We start from the raw sequence: 16,418 nt of genomic DNA on the forward strand, positions 1-16,418 counted from the left end.
ACAGGCACAGCAAGGATCTTCGTGTGTGCACAAGCAGGCCTGTGATCTGCCCTTGTCCCCTTATCACCCATGTGGAACCATGGCTAACATCTAACACAGGGTGCTTCCGTGCCTCTAGAATATAAACCAGATGTAAGGCAAAAAAGAAAAACAAAAAAAACCTCACAGCTGTCCTTGCAACCTGCTCCCAGAGAGCCCCAGGAACCTTTTTATCATCTTCAGTTAGCTTTATCTGATGCACTACGGACCTTTTGTGGTCATGTCTGTGGCCCTTTCCAGCAGAGCCTTCCTCATTTGGGTATTTGCTCTTTTGAAGCACAACTCACTAAATGCTTTTGAACACAAACAATGAGATTACCTTTTTGGGGGTATCCTGGCAAACATGGGGCACCCCAGCCAGCCCATTTGCTCCCCGCTGGCTGCCAGGGCTGTGGGGCCCCAAACCCTGCAAGAGAGAGGTGTTTGCTCCAGAGCAGAAAGAATAAGCATTGCTGCTGTCCTGCACCTGCTGTACCTGTGTGTGCACAAAGGCATTCCTACCGCAGTCTTCCTTCTTGGGAGTGAAGGGCAGGATCTGGCCTTTCATCACAGGTTTTCACAAGGGTTTGTGCCTGTCTGGCTGTAGCACCAATTATCTCTGCATTTAGCCTGCCGAGAAGTTAGGGGTAATTGACACAATTTTGCTTCAGAGCTCATTTTGAATGAATTAAATTTAAATTTAATTAACTATTTTTTCACATTTTTATACCTTTTGCCTCCTCCTTAAGCTAAATTGCTAATTGTGGAGCAGAGGAGCATAATGTTAAGCTAGTTTTCAAAGAGGGTAATGGAGAGGAGGAAGTCTCTGCACACGCGATGGGTCCTCCACACGAAAGGAGCATCTAGGTTCCTTTCCCTCCCCATTGGTCCTATTTTTATATACATGTATTACATTATATGTATATGGGAATCCTCCTGGGGTTGCAATTCTTTCTGTTAAAAAAAAAGAGGCCTTTTTTGCAGACTGCTTCAAACCCAATCTTGCTGGGAGCCTGGGAACCCCTTCCCTGACATGTAACTGTTGCTCCCTGGTTGCTGCGGTGCTGAGTCCATCCCATTCATCACTAATCCTTTCAAAACACTGTATACAATTTCCTTTTTATTTTCTATTACATGTATCAAAGTAGGTCTGTGCTAAACTTCTGAATATCAAGCCCCTCCGAGAAAGAGAGAAGTCAGGTGTTAGCTCACCTGGAAAGTTCAAGATGGCCAATGGTAAGAAAGATTAATTTTATTTCCCCGCTAAAATAAAGGACAGTGCCTTGCTCCTTACTCTTGTTTACACAGTTCAGGAACAGTTCCTTGCTCTGTAAGTCAGGATCACACCCTTCCTCTCATTGCTGAAGTGTTTCCTGAGAAAGTACAACCTGTCTCCTCCATCTGCCGCTGCAATCGAAATAGCTGGGGGGGAGCTCTCCTCCCCCTACCCCATGCGGGAAGTGTTACTCAAAAAACCAAGCTGCGTGCAGCACCTGCTAACTGGCCCCTGTGCACCAGGCTCGGCGTTTCCCAAAGCGGGTCAGGCAGTGCTGCCGGTGGGGGATAATTATCTCCTGCGGCACGTGGCTGTAAAGAGCTGGCAATTGGTGTGCTACATGTTATGTTAGATGCTGCGTGGAGGTACCTAGGCAGCTTCAAAAGCTGATGCACGCCGGGTGCAGGAGTCCAAAGCACTCAGCACGGTCCTGCTGTGTCCGCAGGTGGTCAACAGATTCCCCCTGTCCGTATGACAGCCTTCCTATCTTTTGCAACTTGACTGTATGAGATGTTTATTTTATTATATCTATATTTTGCTATTTATAGCCATCTTTGTAACTATGTTCTGTCTTTTGCATCACATCTGTATTAACAGCTTGCACCCTTTAAATATCCCAGCCAGGCAATTGCGTTGTTTTGTTACCCTCTCCTCTGCTTCTGTCCTCTTCCTGTGCTGCAGAGGACAATGTGTCCCTCCACTCACATCTAACCTCTAGTGTTTGTTTCTTTCTGATGCTCTGGCTTTTCATACTACTGCAAGTAGAAATGGCTGCAGCATGGATAGGAAAAAAGTGCTTATTTTTGGCCTACTGAACTTAGTACCACAAAATAATAGGCTATGTTGCAAATTGTGACCTTTTAATCATTATTTCTGGCATGATATCCTGAAGTTCTTTTTGCTAATATTCTTGATATATGAACCTTTGAAATTTCATTTTGCAATCTAAGATCCTAAGAAGAACATAAAATAGTACAAGGTTGGTAAGAGTTGGGGGACCTGCAAGACAAATGCAGGTGTTTTCCTTGTCATGTAGTGAGTCTATCATCTCATTTGCAAAGCTTTTGCCTTAGGAAGCATTTTTAGACCAGATGTGTGCTTGCTCACTAACCTGTTTGCTACAATAACATAAGGATATTTGGTTTTCTTCTTGTTATTTTGAAATAACAATTTCAACAAAATAATCTGCTATGTCATGCAGATTTTTCAATCAAAATCCCCCAGTGACAGTTCTTCTGAGTCATCATCTTTTAGGAAGTAGCTATTGGAAGTCTCTTCTCCCCCATTCCTAGTTTCCAAACCATTTAAAAGAAGAGCTGTAATAGAAACTAGAAGACTCTTAATCAGAGTTGAAGAAATTAAACACCACTGAACACCACTCTCCCTCCCCCCTTTTCCCCTCCCCACAATCACCCACACATCTTTCTGTTACACCTCCTACCTCTCCCACATCAGCTCCTGGCTCCCTCTGAGTTTGGCTCTCAGCAAAAATGAGGACCTAAGGGTAATGCCTGGCTGGAGAAGGGAATTCATACACTTTTATGCCTGTGTATATTCTGATCCTTGACTCTGGGATGGACAAAGGTATTGTGTTACTGCTGTAAGAGAGTTATGTGCTTATTCTGGAGGTCTCTGCAGCTGCTTGGCCATTGACTCTTGGAAGTATCATCTTACTCGGTGTCATAGAGAGAATGATACTTGTATCTGTATGATAGATATGATGCATGTGTCCACTGAAATGAAAATATTATTATGATGTGGTGAAATCCCTATGGATTCTCTGCATCTTACTTCCAGCTGAAATACATTTGTGGATGCTCCACTGGATGAGTTTGATGAGAGTATCTAGGTGGAAACAACTCTATTCTAAGCATTTAAATAGTTTTTATTTATTTATTTAAAATCCTAAATATGAGAAGACAACCCCCACACCCCCCCACCACCCCCAAACCCACATGTCTGTAAGAATCATGGAGCAATAACCTTCTGTTTAAGTCTGGTTTCCTGGCACCACTGCTCACCCCTAGCAGTGAAATACATGGAGGGAGGCTGTAGAGTAAAAGGGAAAGTGAAGGGAAATATGATTCACTGTATATTTTGCAGCCTTGTCATTAGAAAACTGAGTAGGTGGAAGAGCTGGGTTTGGATTAGGAATTCCTCATTCCTCCCTGTGCTTAGCTCCCTTCTCCCTTTTCACCTCTGACTTACTTACTCAATGTAGAATTCATTAATATGACAATGATATATTAGGCAAGCGCTGGACAGATATTTTGCCTCTCCTCCCAAATCAATCCTCCTTCCTTCCCTCCTGCTCCTCAGCTGCTTTCTTCGGCAGCATCCATGTTCCTACATTTGGGGCAATAACAGGACCCAGAAGGGCTTTGGTATATTGGTTCCCATCTGGAACCCCTTTTCCCTGGGTTTTACCAAGTGTCTCACACATGTGGTGAATAAGCCCTACTTTGTATTTTTCTCTCCTCACCACTGTTTGATGGCCATTTCCTGGGACAACAACATAAGAAAAAATAATTAGCAAAGCTCACAGCAATAACAAACCATGAAAATCTTTGCCTTCCAATTCAACTGTTTGGCATTATCAAGGAGAAGAAATGTGAAATGGTAACACTTTAATTCATTAATGTGCTAATTGATTTCACAAAATTTGTTTGCAGCCACTTAAAGCACTCTCTCTTCTCTGCTTTTTATGAACTGCAAGTACAAAGCATAAGTATGGAAGACAAGGCTGCCACTTGCACACATAAATGAAAATACTGATATAGCCTAAGTAAGTTGCCTGAAAGCAAAAAAAATCAGATTCTTTCCTGTTCTGCTGAATTTGGTACGCATTAAAAGTACAAACTTTCTGCATTTCTAGGACTCTGTGAAAAAGAAAAGGGCAACTTTTTTCCCCATCAATAACAAACACCTAGGGGGCAATTAGAACAGAATAACAGGGAGCAGCCCAAGTCAGTGAATTTATATTTTTTTGTCAAAAAAACCCTCATCAATCTATTGTCATAGATGAATGCTAGTGAGAGAATTGGGACTTAGAAATGAAATGGAGTTGTTGTCATACAAAGTGTGTCTCCTTTCAAAAACACTTCCAATGGTATTTATTTTTTGTATTGATTTCAAGAAGCTCTGGCTACAATACAGGCCCTCTTTTGGCATGAATGCTTCCCTTGAGAATATTTTCCAGGTGTTTTTTTGAACACAGCTGTATAGTTGAGAAATCAAATCAGCAGTGCAGCATACAAAGGGAATGGCTTCAAAGGTTAACCCATTGTAATGGTTTGGCATTACTTTCTTGGCATCTTTGCCTGGACATCTTAAGCCAAAGATGCTATTGCCCCTGCTTTCTCTCTAAAACTCTAATGCAAATCCAGAAGATAAGAATGACGCTCCTAGAGAGAGAGGAAAAAAACAGTGCAGATTGCTCAATTTGAAAGAAAACAATTTTTTTCTCCCGTTTTATTTTAAGTGGAGATGGGCTTTAATAAAAAAGGGTTGCTGTGTGGGAAGGAATGTGTCCTTCCTTACTTCTGATGGAAACAAGGCTCGATGAGCAGGCACAGCACTGGCAGGCAATGGGTGTTTCCCTCACTGAAATGAAATCTAAATTTAACTTTCATGGGTGTTCTCCCCATGCCGCATCCACCAGGTATTTTTTGCTGGGCAGCTGTCAACTAGTTGGCCGGTTTGGGTCATCTCCATGTAAAGCTTTGATTTTGAAAAGCAGTTTGATGCTGAAAATGCGGCTCCATTGAGGGTCTTTCTAACTGAGCACAATGGAAATGGCAACCATGAGCCATGGACCAAGGTTGTTTCTTCCCGTCGCTTTTCAACATGTGTTTCTCTGAGCGGTGTGAGAGAACAACCTTCATTTATGAGGATGGACAGAGTACTGACACTTGTGATTATTGCTACTGTGAAGCTTCCAACTATTTGGGGTTTAGGAAGAGTTGAAGCATCTGAAAATGCATTATCTTAACATTTGGCAAGATGAAAATCTGGAGGAAAGAGCATTAAAAATTTGCTTTTCATTAACACAAGCTAATTAAATCATTTAGCTAGCACTTTCAGTACTGAGAGCATGCAGCCACATACTATTTTGAGGTTTCACTTGTTTTTCTGCCAAGTTCTAGTCTCCAGACCAGCTTTATATTTGAGTGGGAACTAAGGACTTTTGCACAATGTCAAGCATCATCCACTGGATCTGCTAATTTGTGGCTAGATTGTGCAACTCTTAACCAGCCAATGTGACTAATTTTAGATGTGCCTCGCAGGGCAAGTACGAGACAGCTTTGCTTAAGTACAGACCAGAGGAACAGCCCCAAGCATAAGGATTAATTGTCTAAGAATTTAGTACAATCATGAGTCAGGCTCATGTGATGTAACCCCTTCTTTTAATTCTGTGTTGTTAATGTGAACTTTGCTGTAGTCAAGGGTTTCCTGAGAATATTATTTATAATACACTCAGTTCCTAAACCCCTTTTATTTCTCAGTAGCAGAACCTCACTCTTTCTGTGGTTTCAGCATACAGTCTAGGAAAAGGGGCTTTCTCCTGTTTCGTTGTGGATTCATCTCTTTGCCATTATCCTTCTCACATCTTTGTTGGATGTAGACTTTGTTTTCCTTTAATAAACTTATTTTTAGCTCAGTGAAGTACACTTGAGATACCAGCCTTCCCAGGCAGCCATGCTGCTGCCTAAGCAACCATATTCTTTCTGGAGCATTTCAGGTAGGGTGGGGTTTTCTTCCCCAGTAAGTAGTAAAGCTGCCCCGAAATACATGCGGTGCTTGGACTGGAGTTTTATTTCCCAAGAAAGGCTGAAATCCTGCAAGCCAACAGTAAAACCCTGACTGACTCTAGAGAAGTGAGGCTGAAGGGGGAGTAGCTGGTATACAGCCTCAATAAAACTGGGAATATGTGGGTACATCACACCCAGAAAGAACAAACACCTGACCCAGCTTCTCACTCGGCAGACTGCAAAAGCCTAATGATTAATCCAGAGGAAAATTCCCCATAGACTTCAGTACACTTTGAAGGAGCCTCTTCCTGTGCTGCTGCTGCCAGATTTGGTTCAGTTTATCTTCAGTGGGGCTTTGCCTGGGGAGAATAAAGCTCTAGCACCTTTCCTGGGAGCAGTGTGAGTGCCCTTACCATTATGGCCAGCAAGGCATACTGTTGAATACATGGTATTTCTCTCTAGGATGCTAGAGCTGGCAGTGCAGTATTGGTAACAGAAACTTTTGCATGGAAGAAATGTGGGGGGAAACCATTGCTGCAGCCCAGGGAATGAGGAGAGATGGGCCAGGGCCATGGATTTGATCTTAAAGGTCTTCTCCAACCTAAATGACTCTATGATTTGTGTCTGGCTGGTTCTTAGCAGCTCATAAGAGGAGGTTTGCTCAGTATCATTGCTTCCATTAAAATGGTTGTCCTTAGGGAGTTCTGCTTGCTATCTAGTTGAGATACATTTTTTTTCCCCTCACTGCTGTCATTTTGTTGTCATAGCTCCTAACTGATTGCTCAGTGCTGTTCACTCATAGCAGCGGAGCTCAGGTTTTATTCCTACGATCAAGAGCTTACAAATGTCTTTCACAAAGTGCCACGTGCATCAGCAGCTCAGTACCACTGGGTACGGCCACGTCCATCACTCCTGGAAACGATGCCTTTTCCCACCACCAGCAATAGCAGTTTTAACCTCTATGCCTGGCTCACTGCTGATATACAGCACTCATAACACATCTATGCCTGCCTGGGACTGCTTAATGGAAACTTAGCCACAGTAAGAGGCAGAGGAAGAGTGAGAGAAAATGCTCAGGAGGAAAAGCAGGAGAGATAACAGCCTCTTACCATAGCAAGAGACAGTTTTTAAGGAGGGAGCTTTGCAGATGTTTGTGGAAACCTGCCCCAGGTCTGGAAGCATGTGCACAGACAAATGCTTGAGAACTGGATGCGGGGAGGCACCATGGTCCAGTTGGAAGTGGAGAATGACAATGATTAATGCAGGATATGAGACGATAGCTAGCAGGGAGTGGGCTGGAATGGAGTTTGCAAATGAAAGCCAAGAGCCCTGCAAACCAAAGGGCCCCTTATCTCACTGCTTTCTCCAGCGAGAGAAGGTGAAATGAGGAGGCTGTGGAGCAGAGCTGGCACTGCCTGGCCAGGATGATACAGTCCTCTCTGCACCTGCACTGGCTGCTGGCACGAAAACAAAAAAAATGGAAAGCAAAAAGAGAAATCATTACATGCAAAGAGAAATTATTAAAACGTTAGGAAAGGGCTGCTGTGCTCCTGCCTTGGCCATTGCTCCCAAAACATTCCAGAGATGTCCTATCTAGCTGGGATCCAGGCTCCATCAGACTAATTTTGAATTCAAAAGAGCTCTAATTATGCTATTTACTGCTTCTCAATTGCATTTGAATCAAGCCATGGGACCCAAACAACTGAAGTTAGGGATGTCCTTAATGCAGGCTTCAGGTGCAATCTTAACTGCTTCTACTCTAGCACCTGGGCAGTGGGGTAAGGTGAGAAGAGATATGGGGGGAAATAAGAGGTGAAATAAAGAGTTGCAGTGTGCCCCCCATGCTGAGCAGTGTCAGGACCCCCCTCACATCTTGGTGCGCCGGTGTGCTGATTTTTCTCATTACTAAAATGAATGGGGCAGGGAGTGTGGGTGTGCGCACAGCGCCCAAGCACAGTGCTTTCCTAATCTGTGCTAGGCTTCTAGGCACCATTACACGAATAACAAGAAATAATGTCACTGGAAGAAATGCTGCGGTTTAAATGACTTGCTCATGGCTTTGTTTCAGCCGTTACAACATTGCAGAACTAATGGCCAATCACTAACATTACAGCAACGTCCTTGTCACAAATGAATGCACACACTGAGCTTTATTTCTGTAATGTCATCGGGCTGGCAGATAACAAGAAAGAAGAAATTTTGCCCGTAAATTGCAGCACATGTTAAAAATCACAAGTAGAAAGCAGAGGAGCTTGTGAATCACCTCACCAATCAAGGCTTTACAATGCTCAGCGCTGGTCAGATCAGGGAAACATAGGGCGATGACAGAAGTCTACATTTTCTGAACAGGCTGTACTAGGAAGATGTGTCTGGAAAGTGAGAAGGCAATGAATTAAATACAAAAGGAAAACAAAAAAAAGCAAAGAGGAAAGGAAAGAAAGGAAGGAGAGGAAGGAAAACAAGAAAGAGGGAGGGAAAAAAGAAAATAAGAAGGGAAGAAATACATCAATTTGTAAGTGTAAAGCTATCCAGAAGGATGGGAGCAGGACCCCTCCGAGCTGCTGCCCAGGCCAGCCCTGGCTGAAGGCTCTGCAGAAACCCTGGTGCTGGGGTTGGCAGTGGCTGCAGCCGGGGCTCGGTTCGGTTCGGATGGACACGTGGCAGGTTGGCCAGTCCGGCGGTCCCTTATGGCCAGCTCTGGGAAAAGGGGCTGCGATGGCGGGCTTGGCTGGGACTATTTAGACACGTTGCACAGGGTGACCGGCAAGAGGGGAGCAGGTGGATGGGCTATAGAACAAGGAAGTAAAACAGGAAAGCAGGTGGAGGACATGGCTTCTGGCATCTCCCCAGGCTGCGGGGCCAGGAGGCAGTGAGCTGGCTGGCCAAGGGACGGGGCTGGCCACGGGGTCACCGAGGATGGGCTGGGAACACACGGTGTTGGGCAGCTGCCCCAGGCCTGGGCTGCTCTTTGGGGCCAGCTGTGTGTCAGTCTCTCCAGGACCATCCGGCTAGAAATGCTTACTGCTTCTTCAGAGAGGGGTGGTGGTGTTACCAATGTCCCCTGCGGCAGTTTGGGGTGGCCCTTAGGAGCATCCAGCCAGGCGGTAAGAGGCAGGTGTTCACTAGGCATAAAGAGGCTTTCGCCTGTGCTGCGCAGGGTCCCCGGCGCCTGCAGACACTGTGGTCTCTGCACGGGATTCCCTTTGATCAGTACCAGCTTTGTTCATTTTGTAAGCCCTCAACTTTTTTGTTCCTTTCAAATACTGCTGAAATGTCTTACACTGGCATGCTTGAAATGATGTCCCCTAATACAGCACCCTCTTCCCACCACCTTAGTCTTCCAGTCTAATCATTCACTAGCTTTAGCACTGAACTCTATTCTTGGGAGCCAAATCATAACAATGCTTCTTCGAGCAGCTTTAAGTTGATATGAGCCATAAGTCAAGAGGAACAATTTAAAAATTTAAAAAAAAAAAAAATCAATATATTTTACTTAGGCAAGCGTTACTATGTCATTAATATTGCCTTCATTTGCTAAGTCTTTTTACAGTCCACTTAGCCTGCAATCTGCCTGCTGTTTGCTCTGAGCGCTCTGCTAGACCGGACAGGGACAGTAACTGCAATCGGCTTTGCTAGCTGGTTTTTTTATGCTTAGTTTCACTTGAAGGGGCTCCACTGCAGTGTTTGGATAGAAACACTGCAGAGACATGGTTATTTATTTAAACCATCTGTTTCCATTGGCACAAGGATAGCCCATCATAATATTTCTGTTGGTCTTCAAACTCTTTGCACACCTGGCAGTGGCCGTACAGCAGATCCAAGTGAACAGATCCTGGCAGGTATATATAATGCCTATAATAATATAAATATAATATAAATAATGCCTATCACTGAAAGCAATGCCCTTTTTCTGCTGCCCTCCTTGAATTTCTCATCCTCTAGCCTGGGAATAGCACAGGAATTATAACCGGAGGGGAGTGGAATTCAAACTGGCATTTCTACAGCAGTTTATATCAGCCTTTCTCTTCCAGCAAAAGCTTTTTGTTTGTGTTTGGTGCAGGATAAGTATGGCCTTTAACCCTCTACATGACTGGGTATTACTAACATGCCTTTTCATGAAAAGCCAAAAGAATTACAGAGTCAGGGCAAAAACCAGGGCTGAGCAGTCTCCACAATGCTCTCCCCCAAGGTTGTTATCTCTGGCTTTTTGGGGACCTGTTATTCCCGAACTGTAAAACATCCCCGTTAGGTCCTGATCCTGCTTCTAGTCTCTAACTCAAAATGGGTCTGTCTGGGGAGTGTGAAGGAACACTTTAACAATGAACGTGGGCTTTGGTGGGTGCTGCCTCTTGGGTATGTGCTCTGATTTCTTTTTCACCCCCCCAGGAGACAACATGAACACAGTCTCTGCTACCTCAAATTCTGCAGTCCGGTTTCGCATGTCTTGGTAAATCTGCAGGGTCAGCATGCCCAAGGTGCAAGAAGTGGATGGGAAAACCCAACTGCCTCTTTCCTTTTGCCAGGTAAGTGTTGTTACCACCCGCTCCAGCATAAAACCACATCGTATCCGCACACAACAAACAACTTCTCCCTCTCGAGGGATGTCATTAATGGAGCCCCTGGGTAGCACTAAATTATGTGCGAGGCTGAAACCACTCATCTGTAATCAGGCAACAAAATCAAACTTTTGTTTAATGGTACATCCAGGCAGTAAAAATAAGGCCAGTGTAACTGCGCTAGCAACACCGATAACAACAGCATGACACATCCTTGAGCAATTTGGCTGCGCGCTCGCCTCCGCAGCCAGCCGGCAGCACGCACAGCCGGCGCTGCCTGCAGCAGGCAGGCCACATGCCGTTAGTCAGCCCCTTCCCTGCGGCATACAAAAATTTCTTGCTTTTCTCCATCCGTTTCCTTTTGCCCCCGGCGATCCTGCCCGCACCTGACAAGCAGGCTGCGAGTACCGCAGCCGGAATCCAGGCTGGGGCAGGTGCTGCAGGCAGGATACGTACCTTGTATGTCAAAGGCCATTTAGCATCACCTTTGCAGTCACCTTTACTGTCACCGGCAAACAGCAGATGCCTTCAGGTGGCGATTCGGCAGGACCAAACGCGGTGGCTTTCTGGGGAGCCTGCACACTCACAGTCCTTAGAGAACGGGCACAAACCGTCCTGGGAGCAGAACCAGAGACCATGTCACCCGTCTTGGCTCTCACCACAGCTACGAGTATTTATTGTATTTGCTCCTATTTTCTTTTCCTGGTCCAAAGACTCTGGATTTCCTTTGTATAGCGTGAAACCACCGCAGCAGCAGGGCTGGCCAGGGACTCCTCTCTCGCTGCCCTGTATCTGTGGGGGAGTGAAACTTTGAGGAAATCAGTGCGTTGGTCACATATGCCCTCAAAAACCAGCCTGTAGGATAAGGGCTTTGTTAAGGCAGGTGGCAGCATGGTTACAGCTCCCCTTGACAGGACGAGAGAACCCTCCCTCTTCCTGACCCACCTTGTGCGTACACACAGCACCCACCCACGTAACGGGCACCAGTGCTTTTGCCTGTTGGAGTAGGGCTCTTGGTGGCTGCCACAGGCTTTTGTGTCATTTGGGTGTCCCCTGGGAGTGTGAGGGCTCTCCGCAGCTGGCCATGGACACCAACACAACAGAGCTTGGCTCCAGCCAAACTGAAAAATAAATTGTGAAATACAAATGGTGTGTTTTCGGTCAGATAAGACAGCAAGTGACAGATTTTTTTTACAATTGCACTATTAGTGCAATTTGCCTGTCTTGTCCTTTGCTGGATTTGGGCCTGTGAGGCTCTAAAAACTGCACACTTTCATGTCAGCTGAGGTTTGGATGGGGACCAGAGCGTGCTGGAAGGCTGTGCATTTATGGCACAGGAAAAGCACTGGTCTGGCTGCTGGGGAGTTAAAATACAGCAAATGGCACTTTGCATTTATCCAGATTCCAAACAGAAAACAAGGAACTAGTGTGATAGCACAAATACATGGAAAGCAATTCCACTTTAAGACGTGCTAAAATACCTTTGACTCAAAAAAACCCTGCGGCCTGGGCTGCACAGGAGTGACTGATGGTGGAAAAGCTATCAAATGTCCAGGTCAGCCAGCGTCAAGTTGACATTAGAACGACCTGGGCAATACGGCTCAACAAAGCTCTGCTCAGACCATTCATCTAGACAGACCAGCTCTTGCTCAGGATGAAGAAACAGCCAGTGACAAAGGACGTTCTGAGATAACGACAGCAGTGACTTCCACCTCTGTAAATGACTTATTTGTTCAAACCTGCTGCTCTCTTCACACTTCTGCAGTGTTTGCAGTGAATGTGATACAGTATCAACCCAGCCAATATAAAACCTGCCTTAAAAATCACTGTCTTTAGGAGGAAGAGGTACTTCCTCTTAAGTGGCTGAGCTAAACTATTTCCAAGCATTTCCAGTCTGGATCAATCCAGTCACTAAACCCTTGGATCAAGTACTGCTTTCGGTTACACCTGTAATAAGCCTGTGGTGGGTCACTGGGGTTGTTCCAATTTATACCAGTTCAGAAAACAGTCTGGAATGTTTTTGGTTTGGTTTTTTTTTTTTTTTTTTTTTTTAGCCTCAGTTACACAGTTCTAGGGAAAAATCCCACTGATTCAAAGGAGATGCTGGGTGGCTGTTGTATAGGTAAGAGGAGCCCTGGCCCTGCTGGCATGGATGATGGCTGTTACTTGTTCGGCATCACCGCCCAGGGCAACCCGTGCTGTGGGCAAGGGCCACCTACTTTCTGATTTCCTATGAACTTGCAAAGGCTTGAATGCACACATACACACCCTCTGAGTAGCTGCTTCATGAATAAAAGCTTCACAGCTTTTGTAAAAGTGAGCTAAAAAGAGAAGCAATCATACCAATATATCCTCTTAATGCTTCTTCAGATGAAAAAAAGAGACTAAAACTTCTTTTCTGAAGTTAACTTCCACTGACTTCCAGGGCCAGCCAGGAAGATACCACTGAGTCTCTTGGAGCCTGAATTCTTAGAGGTTATTTATAAGACAATTTAGTACCATGGTTTATTCTGAAAAACCTAGATCCTAGCAAAAATGTGTGTCTGTTCCCCTTCAGCTGTACAATGGGTACAAAAGCCAGATAGGCTCTAACTGCATACTTTACAGCTTTTTGCTATTATAGCAACAGGGCAAGAAAGCGCATGTGTACGAAGCCCTGTGTGCGCACAGCCCTCATCTCAGCTCAAAATGCGATTACCAACTCTTCTCCCCAGCTGTGAGCTGCAGAGGTAGGCAGCGGTGACACATGCTTGTCAAGATGCCCCAGACCAGAGCACTTTTTCAAGCACTGATGTTTTCTTTATGAAGCAAGTGCTTCTGCAAGGGTTTAACTTTTTTATATGTGCTCCTAAATGAAAAATAAAAGAACCACAGTGTTCCTGTCTTGAAGATTTTTTTTGTTGCTGCTGTAACCAGTACTGAAAGAAAAGGAAAGTGCTCCATGTCCCTCAGAAAACACACATGCCACCAGACTGGCTTTGGCTGGTGTGTCGACAGGGAGGTGCTGGAGGAAGGTTTGGAAATGGGCACTGGGGGGAGGTCTTGGAACGGGGAAACATTTTTGAGCCATTGCTGCTGCCCTGCCCAGCCTGTGGAAAGGGCTGAGCACAGAGACCCTGGCAAACCTGCAAGAGGTAACAAATTACTGTGGCTCTGAAATGAGAAGGTGCAAATCTTCACCAGGATGCATTTTTGCCTTGAGAGAGCTGGAAAAAAAAGGAGGTGAACATTAAAAGCATTTAAGAAATACCATGTCTCTCATTTCCATAGCAAAGGTAAGAGATTCAGACAAATAAACACAGTTTTACAATTTGTACCTGCAGTTTTGGGGAGATCGTATTTGCAGTAAAACAGCTAGCGTCCTTCCCTAGCAGCGAAGGATTGCGAAACCCTCGGTGGACAGTGCTTAGAAACGCTCTCGAAAATGCCAGTTATTCCCGCTGCATCCCCAGCAACATGCAATTCCAGTTTGTTCTTTATAAACCCAGCACAGATGGTGCATTACATGCTTTGGAGGATGCTGACCCGCTACTGTACTTAGTGCAAAGCCTGGTGCTGCTTCTTAGCTACAGAATAACAAGAAAATTTATTGTTTGGAGTAGATTGGGATCTGTAATCCCACACCATCAGTCAGATTGAAAGTCTGATTCCTTAAAAAGCAAAAGCTTGGCTGTAATACCATGGATATATACATGGATAAAACAGAGATGGCTTTGACATACGAAGTCGTTCATACAACATTCCTGTCACGTCACAAACATATCATCAGCCTAAAAGCTTTACTCATTCTATTACAGTTCCCAAGCGGAGCCGGGGCCTGACCGTGCCCCTGGAGGCAGCTGGCTCTACATAGCATTCCCACGTATTTTGCACAGGAACGTGCCCTCAGCCACACAGCTCGGTAGCTGCGCAGGCAGGTGAAGTAGCATGACAGAGCATCAAACCAGGCAGAATCAATGTAGATGTTCATTTTGTCATTTCCCTACTAATCATCATTCATTCTGAGACTGAATTCTGTACTTTGACATGTAGGTAATAAAAGCTTTGGTGCAAAATGGTGGACTTTTAAGCATGCATTTCCGTGAATTTCTGCATCAAGGTCTCAGAGATCAGCTGGTCACATCTGTCCTGGTGTGCCCCTGCTGCCGCCTCCGAGGGTCGGTTTGGTCTGCTACCCAGAAATACAGCCTAATGTACCTAGCACCCCGCAAGACAAATGAATTTTTAACTGGGTTTCTTTGGTTTTTGTTTTTGTTTTATGCAACCACAGCTCCATAGTAGCTGGCTGAATGCTGAGTGGCTGGAGAAAGCTAAAAACAAATGAATACTGTCACTAAATGACATACGTAAGCTAGCTATCAACTACAGGCTGCAGCGGCATTCCCGGCCACGGAATGCTCTTCTCTCTGCCCACCACCAGGAAAGCAAGCTGGAGTGGGAGCGCGTTGCAGGGGCATGGAGGTTATTTATTGCTTCTGAGTAAGCTGTGGTGGTGCTCTTGCTCCCAACACACATGCTGGGTGATCGGGTTTCTTCCCCATTCCCTCTTTGTCAGGGCTTTTTTTTGGTATGTTACACATCTTGGGCAATGCGTATAGCTCGTGCTCTCCCTGACCAACCCCCCCCCCCTTCTTCCCCACAGCTCACATTTGCAAACTTGGAGGGGAGTGCGTGAAATTCTGGCAAACAACTTTTTTGGCCTGCAAAGATGGCAGTGTGGATAGGAGAGGTATTCTTTAATGGGAGGTTTTATATGTAACTGCATTTTGCGTCTGCTCTCCCCAACAGCATGCTTTGGAAACAGTGCTCTGCCAATCCTCCCAAGCGACTTCAATTACGCGCTACCAGAGAAACAGGATCATTTGGACAGGTGAACCCTGGCACGGCACCAACGTCCTCTTCATTGCAAGCAATAAAGTAAGCAAGAGAAAAAAGCTTGGCTTGGGGTATTGCTGAAGCAGTAGGCAAATGTGAAGCTGTGATGTTTGAGGGCTGGGTGAGCCTGCTCCTGAATCTGCTCAAACTCTGGCCCTGGAGAAGCCTTCGTGCCCGCAGCTTTGCCTCTGTCCTGTCTCCCTCTCTTTCTACCACAGCAGAGCTGCTTCAATTTTGCATTTTTTTATTGCCTTGTCTGACTGGTTTCCTAATATGTGTGGGCTGAAGATAGGGTCAGTCCGGGTGCCAGCAAACTGGCTGTCACTCACCCAGACAGGCACCCGCAGGACAGACAGGAAAGAGCAGAAAGTCAGTGTCATTACTGAAAACGCACCTCTTTGGCTGCAATTATTTATGGCAACTTGGTACGTGTGCCTCTGTGTTTCTCCACGTGACAACAGGCATTGCTCCCGACCGCTGCCGGGTCTAGATGCCATGGTGCGGTAACCCCAGTTCTCCTGGTTGTAACTGTATTTTTTGGGCTATCTCGAAATACATGACTCAACTGTCTTACCTGCGAAATGCCGCTGGGTTTCTGGAGAGAGCGCTTTGCCTTTCAGGGTTCCTTCTGTCTGTGGGCACTTGCTCCCTCCACGCCAAGGGAAAACCGGGGCAGGAACCTGCTCCTCTCCTCGGGTTCAGCCCTCTGCAGCGGAGCAGCACGTGGCCAGGCTCCCTCCCCTCGAAAACCCACCCCCTGCTCTACTTCCACATGCTCTGAAATGCTCCTTACGTTGCTCACAACGTATTTGTGATTAGATGTCTGTTTGGAGAGTTCGGTTGTCTTCAAGTTTGGGTTGGAGCTGAGCAAAGTTCAGTAACAGAAAGCATTTTAAAACCATGTTTCGCAGAAGACTTGATCCGAGCTCCACTTAGAGCAAC

The 16,418-nt window shown here is 45.6% G+C and overlaps 1 long non-coding RNA gene across 3 annotated transcripts in view; it reads left to right on the plus strand.

The window, feature by feature from the left end:
* Nucleotides 1-16,418, plus strand: part of LOC115333502 — a 98,597-nt gene that overhangs the window by 62,796 nt on the left and 19,383 nt on the right. For all 3 annotated transcript variants that reach the window (XR_003920819.1, XR_003920820.1, XR_003920818.1), the window contains exons 2-3: nt 10,432-10,568; nt 15,390-15,518. This is a non-coding gene — a long non-coding RNA (uncharacterized LOC115333502). The remainder of the gene's footprint in view (nt 1-10,431; nt 10,569-15,389; nt 15,519-16,418) is intronic.

Source organism: Aquila chrysaetos, chromosome 21, assembly GCF_900496995.4.
Source record: "Aquila chrysaetos chrysaetos chromosome 21, bAquChr1.4, whole genome shotgun sequence".
Classification (NCBI taxonomy): Eukaryota; Metazoa; Chordata; class Aves; order Accipitriformes; family Accipitridae; genus Aquila; species Aquila chrysaetos.